A 17,564-nucleotide genomic window follows, 5' to 3' on the forward strand; every position below is an offset into this window, starting at 1 on the left:
TTCGACTAGAATTAGGCTTTTCTTCTTTAATACTGTCCAGAGTATTAATACCTTAGCATTTTAGGTTAGTGCTTCTCATTTCCCTTACCTAGTCATAATTAATAATTATACACATAATGTCACACGTAGATTTTGCCGTTACCTCATTCTATTGAAGATACACATATTATATAAATGTTAATAATTAAACTAGTATTTTTTAAATTCATTAAATTCATGACAGTTTTGAGCTCTATTACGTTTTAAACAGATTTGTAATAATAATAAAATACTAAATCATAATCATAATGAATAATCAAAATAATAATAAATAATTAAATAAAAGGCCAGTTTAATTATTAGCATTTACATGTGGATCTTCAATAGAATTAGGTATCGACTGAATCTACATGTGACATTATCTGTGTGTGAGACCTATGTAATTTTTGTATTCGTTTGGTTATAGTTATTATACTATTTATATTTTCTTTCTGACATACTTCCGTGTTATTAGTGCAAGTAGTTCCTAAGAATTATTGAACTTGCTTTGAAAAAATACAGCGTTCAACAGTAGACTAATCCACGCTTCATAGTTTTTTCTGTCATTTGTGACATATTATCTCATAAACTGTTGTAGACGAACGGCAAGTGCGTAAGTGCTTAAAAATCAAAGCCTTTTGTTTCCATAATAAATGGCATGAAACATACCTCGAGGCGTAGGTCATTTTCGAGTTAGCCATCGTTAGTGAGAAATATGTTTGACAGGTTCTTGTACAAAATCTGACAAAACATCGAATGCCTCCATTTGGAAACATAAAAATAGAGCGTCATTCATATTCGTACGCGAAATAAACAATACTTTCTGAGAGCTACACTGCGCTATATAAATGTACCTAAAAAGTAAGTCTTTGTTAGACATGTCTAGATATAAACTTGTTTAGAATAGTTTCTCCTGTAAGTTATTTTAAATCCCCAACCGGCTCAAAATACCATTCGTGTTTACCGTAAACGGACTCTGATTAATTCCTATTTGAGGAAGTTACTACTGCAGAGTGTGGCTATGTAGGAAGTGAAAGAATTATGTTAAAATGTTTAATGTCGACCCAGATTTCCAATGGCGCCCGATACCTCCTTGTTTATAAGATAATTGTGAATAAAAAGTGTATAAATAATGTCGATGTCGACAAGTCAACGCGAAAAGAAAGCTTATCGAGTATTTATTTAAGCGTATGCGTAACCAATGGGTTACATGAACTAGCGGTTCTCAGGGTTTTACTAAAATAATCTACCCATTGCGGGTATATTGTTGCATTCAGTCTGCCTTCCGAAACAGTGGTAGAGTCACTACTAACAGACTTGACGTTGTAAAAGTGACGGCATGTCAGAATACAGTTGTCACTCGCCCTCCTTTACCCGCGGGTGTCGTACGAGGCAACTAAGGAAATATAACTCGACAATGCTTTATTACATAGCCTCGTATTAAAAGGTCAAATAGTTCAACACATCCGATAGTGTGATGTTGTACTGGAGTTCCTAGGCACTTTATGATTTGAATAAGGAACATCACGCACGGCGTATCTGAATTAAATCTGTTCATTCTAATGTGGCTATCTCGCTCTAATGTGAGGCGTCAGGCGTCCCTGTCACGGAAGCGCGACCCATAGAGTATGAATGAATGAATGAATGAATATATATACTTTTATAGCACAACAAAAAGTACATAGAACAAAAAGAAAAGTATAACAAAACAACGTATACAATTTGGCGGCCTTATTGCTACATAGCGATTTCTTCCAGGCAACCAATGGAGAAGATAAAGACAGTTACAGAAAAAAGTTAGGTGGTGCATATAACATATACCCATTAATTATAATTGTATACTTTTTGTTAAATTTTTACTTATAATTTGTTATGTTTATGAGGTGTACAATAAAAGTGTATTCATTCATTCATATACCCATAAAATATATATTTCATTACTTAAATATATACATACAATCTATAAAACAACAATATTTGTAACTAAAGACAAATAAATAAATAACTACAATTATATATATAATATTATTATTAATATTATGATTAAATATATAAAATAAATATTAAATAAATAAGTATAGAGTATGTATAAAGTTTGTAAAAAAAATCCTTCGAAACTCGTGTTAGGCCGCCTCGCCTTGCGAGGTGAAAAGAAGAGTATTTAACTCAGGGTTCAAGCTGCCTTCGTTTTGGGCACCCCTAGAACCCTTGTTTGCTTGGGATTCAGCCCGGCGCCGGTGCTTTGCCCCCATGCTGAAAAATCTATTATTAAATAGCATAAATAGTGAAGTTGTAACCATTTTCACCTTACAGTACGGTTAGAATCAGTCAACTGACTTAAATAATCATCGGTCCGTATATAAGGGAGGCCGCTAGTCCGTTCCGTTAAGAGACACTTACTGAACATTAAAACGCTACAAGTTTTTTAATTTAAGATGAGGTAAAGGATAACACAATTATTTACACTTGGAAATATAATAAAAGTAAATAAATTAACCTTTATTGTCCACAATATAATCTTGAACTATAGAAAAGAATGAACAAGCCTAGAAAAATAAAAAAAATCAATGCAGTCGGCCATGAAATCACTTAAATGTAAGCTTATACGAATAAGACTAAAACTACAAAGTTATTCTATTGAAACGCCTTTTAAAAAAATAATTGTTCTCAGTGAACTACCTCTATTGTATTTGGATGAGCTGGTTTGCTGTTTGAGTGATTTAAATTGGCATAGGTGTGGCTTTTGTTGTTTAAAAAAAACCGTTGCTTTAACACTTGACCGAGGTGTTTAAGGCCGCTGGGAACTTTCCAACGTCTTTACGCATACCTTTGTTTAATAAGACAGAAATTAGTTCTCTTCATTATTAAATGTTTTTTTTAAATTTAAATTATAAAGAAACTATGATTAGAGTCATTGATCAAGATACTATCACTGTAAAATTCCAAAACAAAAGAGTTTTAGATATAAAAAACGAAGGTGGAAATGTAACGCAAAATATAAGTAACGTAAGTAAATATGCTACAGGTACTAAGATAATATATCCAAGGTGATCCTATCCGCTTGTCCTCAAATATTAAACAATTTTATTTTACAAATTATAGACCAACTGTAATCAGTTTATTTTGTTTATAATTTATAACTTGTATATATTTATCATATAAGCAAAATCGCAGACTAAACTACAGTAAAATCCATCACATTGATTTAATATGTTACTATTTGTAAGCTCACTGATCTATCATAATTAAAAAGCTAATAAGTGTGTCCGTGAAATCTGTTATCCAATCACAAATGAGTGGTTTGAATAACTTAAGACCTCCGGTCGTAGGCCTGCTCATGTACTTGACTTGGTAACAGCATGATTCACACGCGTCGTATGCTTTAGTGTCGATTATTGACGTCTCGTATAACAAATGCCATGTATAATATCCACAGCGAAACGTGTTTGGTTTAATTGATGTTTGTTATAGGTATTTTAATTTCAAGGCATATTTAAAAGATATTTTTAATATTTTCTGCGATTTATGTCAACTATTCGATGGCATCCAATCTAAGATCATTTTCAATTAAATAACGTCACATACTGAAAGACACTGCTAAATTCCATTTTATCATATGTTCATGTGGATAAGTGGTGCTATTCAGGGTTCAATTCAAGGTCATTACTGTTTTTGGTAATACTTAAAATATATTCATCTGGAAATTTCGAATGGAAAATGGTAAAGTTCTGCAAAATTCCGTGAAATACTCGGCGTAAAACTTATAATACTACGCTTTTTGTTTACGTGTTGGTATTCATTTTGAAAGCATGAAGCATGTCTGACAATGCTCCTTGTAACTTGTAAGTCACTCTTGTATCATCAATTATTTCAATTGGTCTTATCTCCTCTGAGAGCAGCTGTTGGCGCCATTCAAAGCGCGGAAGGATCGAGTATGTTACTTATAGTTCTTTTTTAAACTGCAAATACGGTGGTTTTATTTCGAAATTTAGAAAGTGACGTGAGCCATTAATTTATTTCTTAGTCTTCGAAATTAGTAGTTTTTTTTTTATTTGTATACAACCGTTTAGCGGGATATATACATATCGAAATTGAGGTTAAATTATTGCAATATATTTGTTTTGGAAGCTCCTAATCGGCATTCGGCACAATCACTTTCTAGTTTTCACACATTATAATAATATGCATATATATTATGTTCAACAATGCTACATAATTTCAAAATCATTTTCAATATGTATGTCAAAATGACATTGATTAAGTATATTGCTACGCTATATATCATTCTTAACATGACATACCTTTTGGAAGTTAAAACTTTAGTAGTACTTTGGAGTTTTGTGTTGCAGTATCTAGTTTTCAAATAAAACTATCAAGTTTTGAAAACTTATCGTAACTACAAGCATTTTACAAGTTGTAGTTTAGAAAACTTTGGCATTGCTCCATCGCATCAATCTTTCAAAGGAACAATAAATTATTTTCACTAGAATTTTTATCGACCTCGTTTAATCGGCACCTACGTCTTGTATTTTTTTTTTACAATTGACAAAATTGATGAGATGTCATGTTGCCGACGATCGTTGGTGTTTTAAGCTTTATCAACATTTCGAGATTAGAATTTAGGGTTACGCAGAAAACTGTTATCTTAAACTTACACTCGATTAATTTAAACTATTGGATACATTCTCCAGATCAGATCAAAGTTATATTCTCCTGCTTTTCGCGGAGTATAGTAACGCCTCCTTCTATCCAATACTATTGGATGTTTCTTATTAAGTACTCATTTAAAGATACGGTCTAGTGTATTCTAATCGCTATTTCTAGTTACTTATTTACTCACTTATTTAAAGATAAGTGCTTCCGGCGCTCCATCCATGGAGCGGTTACAGATAAGTAAATAAATAATCACACTTCACGTCGTTGTTATTTAAGTTTTATTATAAAAGTATTATAATTCACTATTTTTAAGTAACAATAGATACATTATTCCTTTTTATTTAAGGTTATACTTCTTATGCGTTATGAAAATCAAATGAGAGTCATTATTTTCGAATGAAACACGCGCACGATCTCATAGTGTACCTAGTTGGCAGTGGCGTGCATATAGCTTTTGACCAGGGTATGCATAAAGCAGGAAGATGGCATAATATGGAAAAATCCTATACGAGTTATATTATATACGAGTTATGGCAAAAAATTTGGGTAGGCAATGATTTAGCGCATGTATAAAGTGCACGCCACTGCTAGTTGGTCTCGTAGCTCACATATTGTTTGTTTTTTTTGCAAATTGCTGTTTTAATATAATTGTGTTAGCCTTTTTGCCCTACAATTGTAACCAATGTTAATAACTTATGTTCAAAGGAACACAGTTAATGTTTTTGGTATTGCAATCGATCTATTTGCATTATTATACATTTTAGACAAAAAGTTACTTGGGCGTAATCCGAACATTGGGTAACGCCGCCGTTGCGTCATACGTATTTCCTTCTTTTATTACGTTGCCTGACTGTATTATCAAGCTAGTTTGTTTCAAGATTTATTGTGTTGCACGCATGAAGATAAAATTATAGAACTAGTTTCTTGTTTCCCATTTTAATTATATGTTCAGTACCCCTAGCAAAGTAAGTAAAGGTTAATAAGGGTTGAGCCGGCGATGTACTAGGCAATGCTCATTTCTGCCGCTTAGCTGCATTGTTTCAATGCTGTGTACCGGCCTGAACGGCGTGGTTGCCGGGGTAATTACAGGCACATGAGGATTAACACCTACGCCTCGAAATCGCCTTTGACGGCCGAGTGGCGCAGTGGGCAGCGACCCTGCTTTCTGAGTCCAAGGTCGTGGGTTCGATTCCGACAACTGGAAAATGTTTGTGTGATGAACATGAATTCTAGTAGAAGAGATGTTTTAAACTGCTCAATTATTCACAAATCGTTTCCGGCGTAACATTAATAAAAAATATACCATCGTCGGATTTCGGTAAGAAGGTATCGCACTTTTAACAAACTCTGCGCTTTTCTTACATCCGCTATATATTGAATGAAAGAAATCTATCCTTACCAAATTTTACCGTCCGTGATAAGGTAACAGACCAACAGATTAATCATTGAACTATTATAATACTAGCTGCGTTCTTCGTACACGTTTATTAGGGTGTTTCGCAAATCTTGTGGGAACCGTTAGTCTTACACGGTAAAAAAAGTAGCTTATGTTATTCCCCGTCCTTTCAACTAACTCTATGCCAAAAATCAAGTTTATCGGTTGCTTAGTTAGGGCGTTAAGAACGGACAAACAAACCCACTTCCGCAATTATAATTTTAGTAAGGATTATAATATTAGTAACTAGTCGTGTGGAAGTATGGATTCCCAAAATTCACAAAGTTTATAATAGAGGGTTAAGTACTACTAAATTCTATACCTATTTACTATTAAGTGTTTGCGTGCAGACTGTTCATGCACTAAATTGTAGTAGGTATGTTCCTCTCAGCGCGACGAACAGCCGTTATAACGTCCTTGTTTATCGTTTGAGATAAATCTGAACTTTGCACAGCAGATTAAACGATTGCATTAATTTATATAAAGTTGTCCTACAAAACATGGAGATAACTTATATTTATAACGAGGGCTCGCCGGCATCTTAGAATGTGAAAATTTCCCATCCAAACTTTTATGCCCTATTCTAAAGAGAAAATATTTTAAAGGTATTTCATATTATCACTATTTTACAATTTTAGGGGCAGGTAGATCTTAAGAGGCATTTCTTAACGGATATCAGAAACCTTCAAAATTGTATTCTTAGTATTTTATTTTACCGTTTTAATTGTAAGTAAAAATCGAAAGTAGTCTATGTTACCTACTCCATGTGTAATTTATTTAGCTGAGTGTCGATACGGTAACGTTTTATAGTTGTTTGTTTAGTGGCTTGTTTCCCATTTTTTCTTTGTCGCAATTGCTAGAACGCTTCATTAAATGGTGTCAGCAGCACATTACGCTAGAAACATTACGCTTCAGTTAGAGCTGAGTTTTGCTTAGTGAGTAGCAGAATAACCTTTTGATTAAAGCAAGTGCCATAACGCCGCGTCCACCCTGCGTCCTTACCAGTGTTAAAATTTGCGACTTGCAATCGATTAATCACAAAACTCGACCGCGTGCCTCTTATATTCACATAAGACTATATTTACTACGAATACATGTAAATCAGTTCTAATTCGTAGTTTTACTATCGTAGTATGTTGATATTCAATCATAAGTTCTAAATATTTTATATTTATATTCAAAGGAAATATTTAAGCTATTCCATTTAAAACGGGTCATTGTCCGAAATATCGAGATGATGGCCTTGTATTTAATGCAGGTATATGTAACAAAATTCTTAACCCTACCCATACTATTTTATAATTTATCACATTGAACCTTGTACTAATTAATCGATATTTATAAGCAAACTCGTAACTAATATAGTATTGTAAATAAGCGATTAGTTACTAAACCTACCCAATTTAAATAGGTGAGGATTGAATAATATATATATTTATACAAGTATTTTTGTGACAGAGCTCGTCCATGGAAGTTCTAATACCATGCATATTTCTGACGCTATGTCACGATTGGAAGGGCGTGGTTGTCGGTGCAATTAGATGAAAATGAGACTATCAAAAATGTCTGGCAGTCTGGCTGTTTTGTGAATTTTTTTTTGGAAAGCCATCTTTCATCGATACTGAAGCAAAAACTGTATTTATTTTTTATTTCTGTCTGTCGGTCTGTATCTTGGTAATACATTTTTTAAGAAGATTCTGAGATTCCCGAAAATTTCCAGGGGCAATTCCGAGACCAATAAGAACATAGCACCATATTAGGTCAGGTTTTTTCTTTTGAGAGCTACCGCGCTATATGCGCTGCGTAAAGAGTTAAAGTATCTATGAAATCATGTATGACAAAGATGCTCCATTTAAAAGTGCAAAACCGCGGCAGTAAATGTCTATCTTTTAAAATTGGCTTATACGCGGACGAAGTTGCGAGGGACCGCTTCGGCCGTGGCTAATTCCCACCCTATCGTCAAAGACGTGCCGCTAAGTGATTTAGCGTTCCGGATAGCAGTCTTTTAAAAACTGATTCGGGGTATAGGTTTAATATAGCTGCCATACCCCTACCAGGTTGAGGTATCACTTAACACCAAGTGAGATTGCAGTCAAGGTCTAAATTGTAGAGAAATAATGAATAATTCATAGATAATAATAAAGATCGGTACAGTCGTTGAGCCACTATCATTTATAACATTATTATAAAGTAACATTTTGCAAAATGTAGGTTAGACAATACACCGTGATTTTAATCTCATCAAGTCATATTAAGGCAAGTGCGGTATATGAACCTGTCTAACAGACTGGAGAAAAAAATAAACCTGGTATGCAAATGTAGTCATAACAATATTACATAAGCAGTTAGAACAAACGTTAATACGCATTATATAAATAGGTGCCATAAATAAACGACAGCGCAATGGACAACTTTAATCCCATCTTAACGCGTCTTTCCACCAGAGCTGGTATTGTGTAACTTTTCTAACGCGACATTTTACTAAAACTGAGCTTTAAGACTTATAGCGCATCGCACCGGAACGTCATGCATGCCCGGCTGTGGCAAATAAATAGGCTGAGAATGATAATCATTGTTAAATATATTATATACGTAAAATAAAGACTATTTTTTTCTCACAGTAATAAATAATTGACGGTAGGTACAACCTGATGGAAAATCGTCGCCTATAAAAAGAGAAACACAATGTATGCAAGGAACACACCATTCAAAGTGTCGCCCTGTGTTCATCAAGCTGAGGCTTTGGTTTTAAGGCTCAGGTGCCTGTTATTACACTGGCAATCACGCCCTTCAGACTGGAACACAGCAATACTGCTAGGCAGCTTGCAATTAAATGCTGCGGTAGTACTTTCTACTACTACTTTCCCGAACGAGCATTGTCACAAACAGCTCTTCCACTACTAAAATTGATCAATATATAAATATAGTCGTGTTTGTGACTAATTTAGAACCCGCAAGATACCGTTGATCAGTTGAAACTTGTGGGTGCAACAATCACGCCCACGTCAAACTTAGGAACAATAGCCGGCAATGGGATAAACGATCTCGACGAGATGTTACCACGTTGCAATATTTTGATGACACGAAATCCAAGCCAATTGAGGCTGGAGTATTCTTGCGACAACAAAATAGAGAAAATGTTCTCACAGTCCTCTTAAGTCCGCAGGTCACCGTAAAGAGATCAGTTGCAAGACGCGGTGGTGAATCACCGCCAATTACCAAATTCCGGGTAAAGTAGCAAGAATTTCTTTATGGAAAAAACCAATAGGACTCATTGGCACGATCCAGGGATCGAACTCGGTATCTCGTGATCTGCAGTTGACCATGCTCACCACTAGGCCAACAGGGCAATTAAGCATATTATATACACCGTATCTAAACTTCTATAACTTCTAAGAATCGGATCAATTATAGTTGAGTGAGTGTAATTGTGATTAATATAACTATACTTGTCTCGATACAATTCATCAGCGAAACTTGTGGGTGCAACAATCACTTCTATTTAGCGACTAGCGGTAATGGTTGGGACAATGATTGAGACCGGAATAATTGTTGTACTAAATAAGGCAATAATATTACTATTTGAATTTATATGTATGTATATATCAATTACCAATTATCGGCCCACTACGCGGCACAGGGCCTTAGTCCACTATGCGTGCCAAGTGCGGATCTATAGATTTCACACGCCCTTGAGAACATTCTGGAGATCTCACAGGCATGCAGGTTTCCTCACGAAGTTTTCCTTCACCAAGCATGTGATATTTAAATGTTAAACTAAAAAACGCTAAGTGCGTTATTTAGTTAAAGGTGCTTGGGTACGATCTCGGTCCACCCGAAAAGGATGCCGGAACCTTATGTATCTATAAATAAATATATATATGCATATATATATACATCTAGATATATTTCGATAATATTTATATCTTATTTATTGCACCACCTACCTCACATCTATGGTTATTTAATTTTACGTCTTTTGTTGCCTGGAAGAGATCTCCATGTAGCAATAAATAAGGCCACCAAGTTTTACCCTCTATCTCGGACCTCGGTGTATCATGTTTATACTTTGGTGTAAAAAAAAAAGATGTATTCATCATAACCTTGAAGTTTAAAGTAACGGTATAACTTTCTGACTTAAGTCAGGCTATACGAAACTACTACATAAATTTATCTTTATTAAAGTCATCTCCCTATATAATTAAGAACTCTACAAATAGCTTAACCATCAGTTGTCATCGTATAAAACTTATAACATATATCCAATAAAAGTTGCATATTAATAACAGTAAAAATAACCAGAACTCGAAGCGAACATCAAATCAACGGACAGCTGGCGGCTCTATAAAGAGTCAATGTAAAAACCGCCCAGCTGCATTATTTACACAATGGGACAAACAGTACTCTTTGGTCGAATAGAAATTTCCACTCATGTAAATAAACTACAAACCTACTTAAAATTTTACGACTTGTGTACATACAATCATAATCATCGGTAACGACACCCACTGAGCTAACACTCGATTCGCAACAATATAACGGGTGGTTGGTGTTACGTCATTTATCATCATTAGCTTTGTCTCACTGCTTGACATGAGAATCCAACCTCGTAGAGCAGAGGGACGTAGTGGTGGTTGACAGGCCAGGCATTATTAACAACGGACTAGCAGGTACCTTAAGCCCGAAGTTAATAATTCTATTTCATCCAAAATCTCCAGATAGCAGGTTGAATTGTGTAGTGGTATCATCATTTACGGTGAAGACTAGAAAAATAATCATCATCATCATATACTTTAAGCCCGAAGTAAATAATTCTATTTCATCCAAAATCTCCAGATAGCAGGTTGAATTGTGTAGTGGTATCATCATTTACGGTGAAGACTAGGAAAATAATCATCATCATCATATACTTTAAGCCCGAAGTAAATAATTCTATTTCATCCAAAATCTCCAGATAGCAGGTTGAATTGTGTAGTGGTATCATCATTTACGGTGAAGACTAGGAAAATAATCATCATCATCATATACTTTAAGCCCGAAGTAAATAATTCTATTTCATCCAAAATCTCCAGATAGCAGGTTGAATTGTGTAGTGGTATCATCATTTACGGTGAAGACTAGGAAAATAATCATCATCATCATATACTTTAAGCCCGAAGTAAATAATTCTATTTCATCCAAAATCTCCAGATAGCAGGTTGAATTGTGTAGTGGTATCATCAAATACGGTGAAGACTAGGAAAAGAATCAGCATCAACATATCAACCCAATACCGGCCCACTACAGGGCACGAGCCTTCATCCACAATGAGAAGTTTTTAAGCCGTAGTCCAGAATGCTGGCCCAGTGCGGATTACTGGACTTCACACGCCTTTGAGAACATTATGGAAAACTCTCAGACATGCAGGTTTTCTCACGATGTTTTCCTTCACCATAACATAGAAAACGTACTGGTGCGTGCTGGGATTTGAACTGGGCCCCCTGAAAGTGAAGCCGAAGTCCTTACCACTCGGCTATCACCGCTAGTAAAAGAATAGCATTACTGAATTCAGTACATAGATTATTAATTTCGGGCGTTAAAATTTTTATTATATAATCAGGTGTTTCTGATAATGACAGGGACAGATGTGCTCTCTTAATACCAAATTCGAACCTCTAATTAGGGCAGAAGTGCCACAGGGAAGTATTCTGGGTACACTTCTATTCATAACCTACGTTCCTGCAGGAACTATGGAGGTGCTTCTTTACAACAAGTGCGAGGTTCTTAATACTACTTACAGCTACGTGATTAGTGAGCAACAAAAAATTTATGGAATCAGTTTCAAATAAAATGATACGTTCGTTGCCGGGGCTTATTTTTTGATAAAAATATCTAACGTCAACATCGGAAACAGGTAAATGAGCTAACCTTTACAAATGTCATCAAAAGGATGCTGATTGCAAAACGTTAAACAACGTTTGCTATGGTGCCGTTTCCATACATTAATTTGTGTCTTATACTTTAACAGTAAAGTTCGTTTTTGCTTGATTTAAAAAGCAGTTGGTTCAGAGCACTCATTCGGCTGCGCTATGCAGCTGTCATGCATGAGGCTCTACAAATAAGATAAAAAAAGGTATAGCAAATAATAAGTAATAACATAATTCATTCTGCAGATGCGCTCGCTGAACATGTTGATTGTTGACCAACTACCTAAAATGTAGAAATAAATGTTATTTAATTATGCCTATTTTATTTTATTTGGCAGTATTGCTCACATTTTATGGTAGAATTGATTTAATACGAGTTGAATAATTAAACTTTTGACAAGGTATCGGATAAGTTACCGAATGCGGCATCAGAAAAGACAATAAAATAAAATATCTTTTTTGTGTCACATTTCTCAACACATACCATATAATATTCAGCAGAGTATGATTTTTTCGTTATAAATTTTTTTGACTAGGGCATCATAATATATTTATACGCTTAATTTGTGCACAATATACACGAACAATATGTTACGATGATTAGTTTTTTCTTTTTTAGAACATTGCCTTTTTTGAAAGTTTGCCTTCAGCACCGTTTTGAACACATACTTCGAGGTGGATTTAATTACAAATTGAATTTATAATTTGATTTACGTTCCGACCATCGCGAATAGACCGTTGTGTACGAAATTGGTAATAGATAAATGTCCTGCTGTGTCTAGTACGCGTGTTTTTGTGATCACGAACGTGACTAATCGCACTCTTGTCACGTGTACAATGTTAAGCCACTAAGTGCTTTAGGTTGATAGCTTGTATTGTTGTTATATCAAACTGAACATAGACTTGATAGAAAGACTATCGTGTATTTGTTTTTATTCGTGAAGTGAGGCCACGGAACTAACCCCCGTGTGTTGAGTTTGTAGGTGTGTTAATGCCTTGAGAAATTGTTATTGTCAGTCACGTCTTCAGGGTGATTGTGTTGTTGCTGTTGTTGAGTGTAAGGTTTTGAATGGATCTTTATTAACTCACAATTGCCCTTTAAAGATGCATTGTATTAAACTCACCATTCAATGAATAGTGATCAGGTACCTTGAAGTATTCTCGGAAAAGACTAATGACAGCAGTATCAAGTCACATAAACTAACGCCATCTATCGTAATTTACTTCAAACTGGTTTTATCCCGACGTTTGTATTATTTATCGATACCGATTGGAAATTAATTGCAATATCATTTCCTGCCAATGATGTATAGGTGCTATTGGTTCTCCATTATTTACGTCATGAATGCAAAATGTAACAAGTTATTTGATACAAGCGTACAATTATTCACGGCAGAGTTTCACTGATTACAGTTTATGTAGCTTGCCATTGAACATCACGCGTGGAATATTAAAATTTCAGCTCGGTTTAAACTTGTGAATTTGGGAACAACTACATTGGTGCATAATAATGCGTAGGTATACGAATAATTCCAAATTATCGGTATATTCGGGACTTATATTGTTGGTATATATATATTGTTTAGGTTTTCGTGGCTAGCCCTATTTTAACCTATTCATATATCTATATTTTAACAAGTGCGTGAACCTACTGCCCAATACACTAAACTTACCATGGTACCAGTATAAATGCTAAAGAAACGAAAATACTGTATTCAGTAGCGCGCCTAAAGGGTATGCACGGGGAATGCACAAAGCGGGCAGATGATAAAGCAGTTAGAAAGCCTACCCAAAAGGTTTTATATTATAACTCGTACTGAATATTTTCTCCATTTTATATTATCTGTCCGCTTAGTGCATACCCTGTATGCTCGCCAATGGCTGTATCTGGTATCCCAATAACACGAATGTTGCAAATTAAATAGTTAAACGCAGAGTTAAGAAAAAGTTTTCATCCGGTAGGTTTTTACTCATTAAATAAATTACAGTCATTGGTATTTGTAGCTAATAGTTATGTCTTGACCTGTCTAAATATTCTAAACAAAAGACTCTAAGTAAAACCAACATTGATAAGGAGGTCATTGATATTATTAGGTCATGCAATTTCGCAAAGGTGATCTAAAATGCGAGGAGGCGAAAAGTGAAAGCACTAAACGGTTGGGTGACTTGACCGTTGTTTTCGCCTTTTTACTTGTTAATCAATAGTTTGACAAAGATATTCGCATCGCAGCTTGTTAATTTTTCCGCCTGACAAAAAATTGTATCGCGATAAGGCGCAATATTTTTACGCCTGCGAACAGAATTATGTAAGGCCTATCCGTCTTTGTTGTTAATTAAGTGTTTTCCATCAACAATATCGCAGCTTGTTTGCTTGAAACTATTTTTACAAGCTAAGACTATTACGAAAGTTTGTTTCAATGTTTTTACGTCTGCGAACAGAATCATATTATATATTGTTTAAGCATTGCTCGTAATTTTATCGATCTTTTTCTCAACGTCCCCTTACATTTAAATTAACACACAGATCGACAGCAACAAATTTCAAATTGCTGCTTGTATTTTCCTTGGATATTGGAGACATTAGCACTTAAGTAGGTGTGAACGTAATCAACGATATTTATAAAATAATATATGTTATGTTAATTTTCATTATTGTCTGAGAAATTTTCTTATGTGTTCTAAATCATAATTGTGTTTGGAAAACTATCAAATGATAACCTTCAATTATTTGTTTTTTTGTCTCCTGTGGATTCGCCGAGAAAACATCACGCTAATACGATAACTCTACATCATGATATACTTTTAGTTAAATGACACTTTACTTACTCAGCTGATTTTATTTGCACAATTCAAAGGTACAGTACATACCGTGGCGCATAATCGTTTTTTCAAGTTTGATCCGAATTCTAAAGAGTTTGATCCTCTTTTTTAGATGAAATTACCAGAGCATTCAGTGTTTCACCTATTTTCAATTGGGCTAATTTATGTTATGTTATTTTAAAAATACAATAGATGATTGTAGAGTTAAGTAATCATAGTGTTATTTTTATGATCAGATGCATAAAGGGGAAGTGATTTTTTTACCGTTATTTCAGTCTATATGTTAAGTGCTGTAATTTATTTACCTTATCTTTCAGTTTAGGTGGGAGTCAAGTTCTTAAGTACTTCTAAAAACAAGAAATCTTTGCGTTTCTGTGCGATTTGTAAAAAACACAGAAGTTAGGAGGAAATATAGTATGCTCATTTATTTTAGAAAGCACTAGGCTAGCGACATTATCCGCCTTATCCTATTTCCGGGCAAAAAGTTCCATTAACCGTTTCCGGAATAAAACAAGCTATTTCTATGCGAAATTTGATCAATATCGAAAATGCTTGATATGAACATATAGGTAACGAACACTTTTTTGTATGTATAATATAAGTATGGTTATCAAAATTGCAGAACAAGTGCATTATTAAATTAGTGCCCTCTTTTGCATCGAAACTGATTAGCGATATACATTTACTTATTAATCTAAGCAACTGTAAACGCAATGGCAATGGTTCCTATTGCCAGATTGCGTTTACAGTCGCTTTAAGACACTAAAAAGAAATAAGAAATAAACGTTTTTCTTCACATCTTGGAAAACGAGTGTAAATATATAACGCATCGATTACCAGTGAAAGTTACGTGCGGATTTATTTTCTCACGTGAGTGGACATCCTGAATACTTTACTTTAATATGGTCTTAAGATTTCAATATGCGTCAATCACCGTTTTAAGTCATCAAACTGCATTTGCTAATTACTCATGAGTTATCGGTTTTGGAAGCTGCGGAACAGAACCGCAAACGTCAAAAGGCTTTCTCTCAGGTAGGTAGGCAGGCTTGTCCGGTGAGTTTTCTCTATTTGTGTAGACGCAATTTCAGTTGTTTGTATCGGCGAATACCGTGTTCATTATTCTACTAGTCAAGCTCTTTCATTTAATATTCATATTGAGGGTTGTGAAATATACAATCTAATTCGCCATTTTGCCGCCATCTTGGATTTAAAATAAGTCATAGTGTATAGTATTGTACTAGTCAGGCCCTTTAATTTTTTACCCAAGTTGTGAGAGTTGTGGGAAAATATGTAATCCGGCGGCGGCGGCCATCTTGGACCGATTTTCATCAAACGTAGCTAAGAACACTCACGACTAATTGGTGAAAATGCGTATCAAATTAAAGGGCTTGACGTTTTAGTTTTATTTTGTTGTTTTTCATACAACAAAAACCGATTCAAAAACCGTTCATCCTTTTGAAATACTATACCACAGGCGATGTCCATGAATGTTACTTTGAAAGGCATATTCCGCCAGCCTTACAGCATTGCTGTCTTCCGGTCAGAAGGGCACGGTAACCAGTGTGCTTGATAAGGTGCAGTGTGCACATAAGGCTTCACACCTAAGCCTTAGATCGAAGGACATAGGGCGGCACTTTATAGGAGTTTCCCTTGCATGGCCTACAAAGTGTTGGATCTGTTTATAGGCAATGGATTTCCTCTTACTATACCGGAAATCAAAGGTAACATGGTGTCCTTATATTTTGGCTTTGGATCCAAAGAGGGCGTGAACAACATAACTGGTGTGTTCTGTCGTAGGTGACAGAAATCCTGCTTAGTAGGCCGGTAGGTATTTGCACTAATTATTTCGCAGAATTACACTTTAAACAATAACAATTATTACGAAATGATGACCATATGCTGCGTTAGTAACACAGAACAAGTGGCATTGCACCCGTAGGTGTATTCTTAAAACGAATAAACCTAATTGTATTTTAATATGTTTTACTTTAAGAGCGGATAGCTAGCTTTTAAAAGGTAGATTTGGCCATATATCGCATTTTAATATGTTAACTTTAGTTCGTTTAAGTAATTAAATTACTCTCTGATGTATATGAGGTCATTTTAGTCGAGACATTCGTGGGCTGGGATTAACATAAAGCCTATATTGGTCGGACTAATGTCTTGGAACAACAAAATACGAGTATGTGTTTTCGGCCGGTTAATAGACTAATTTGCGAGTTAAAACTACTGTCTGTTTTTTTTAAGCGAGTTTCGTTTTAATACTGACCACTAAAAAAGACTATTGATATTTGCTTGGGTACTCTCCTAGTCCGTCTATCTATCTGTCTGTTTGACCCTACGAGGGTATCTCAGATCTCTTGTAGCTCATAGACAGAATGAGTATATTTTGTGTAGAATAATGACCGAAAGCCACAGTTAGAAATTAAATAAATATCTTCTATTGCAATTGAATTTATGAGTAAATTATTAATATAATTTATGTGATAAAGCCGCCATTGTTTACGGGAGACGAAAACTAAAATAAATACTTAAATTTATTTAATTTGAATATATTTTTTATTAATACATTTTTACATAAAAATATTACAAAAGAGAATATATACGTGAATGTACCAAATAATTGGTAGTGTGCGTAATGTGTTAGTGCTTTTTTTTTTTTATCGATTTAATGTATGTTTTATACGTAGTTTGAAAAAAAAAATGTGTTGGAAATTTCAAACTCCTCC

General features: G+C 34.7%; 1 protein-coding gene across 2 annotated transcripts in view; it reads left to right on the forward strand.

Annotated features, from left to right (window-relative positions):
- Nucleotides 1-17,564, forward strand: part of LOC120627196 (actin cytoskeleton-regulatory complex protein pan1) — a 117,417-nt gene that overhangs the window by 64,406 nt on the left and 35,447 nt on the right. The window lies entirely within an intron of this gene.

The sequence above is a fragment of the Pararge aegeria genome, chromosome 11 (assembly GCF_905163445.1).
Source record: "Pararge aegeria chromosome 11, ilParAegt1.1, whole genome shotgun sequence".
Taxonomy (NCBI): Eukaryota; Metazoa; Arthropoda; class Insecta; order Lepidoptera; family Nymphalidae; genus Pararge; species Pararge aegeria.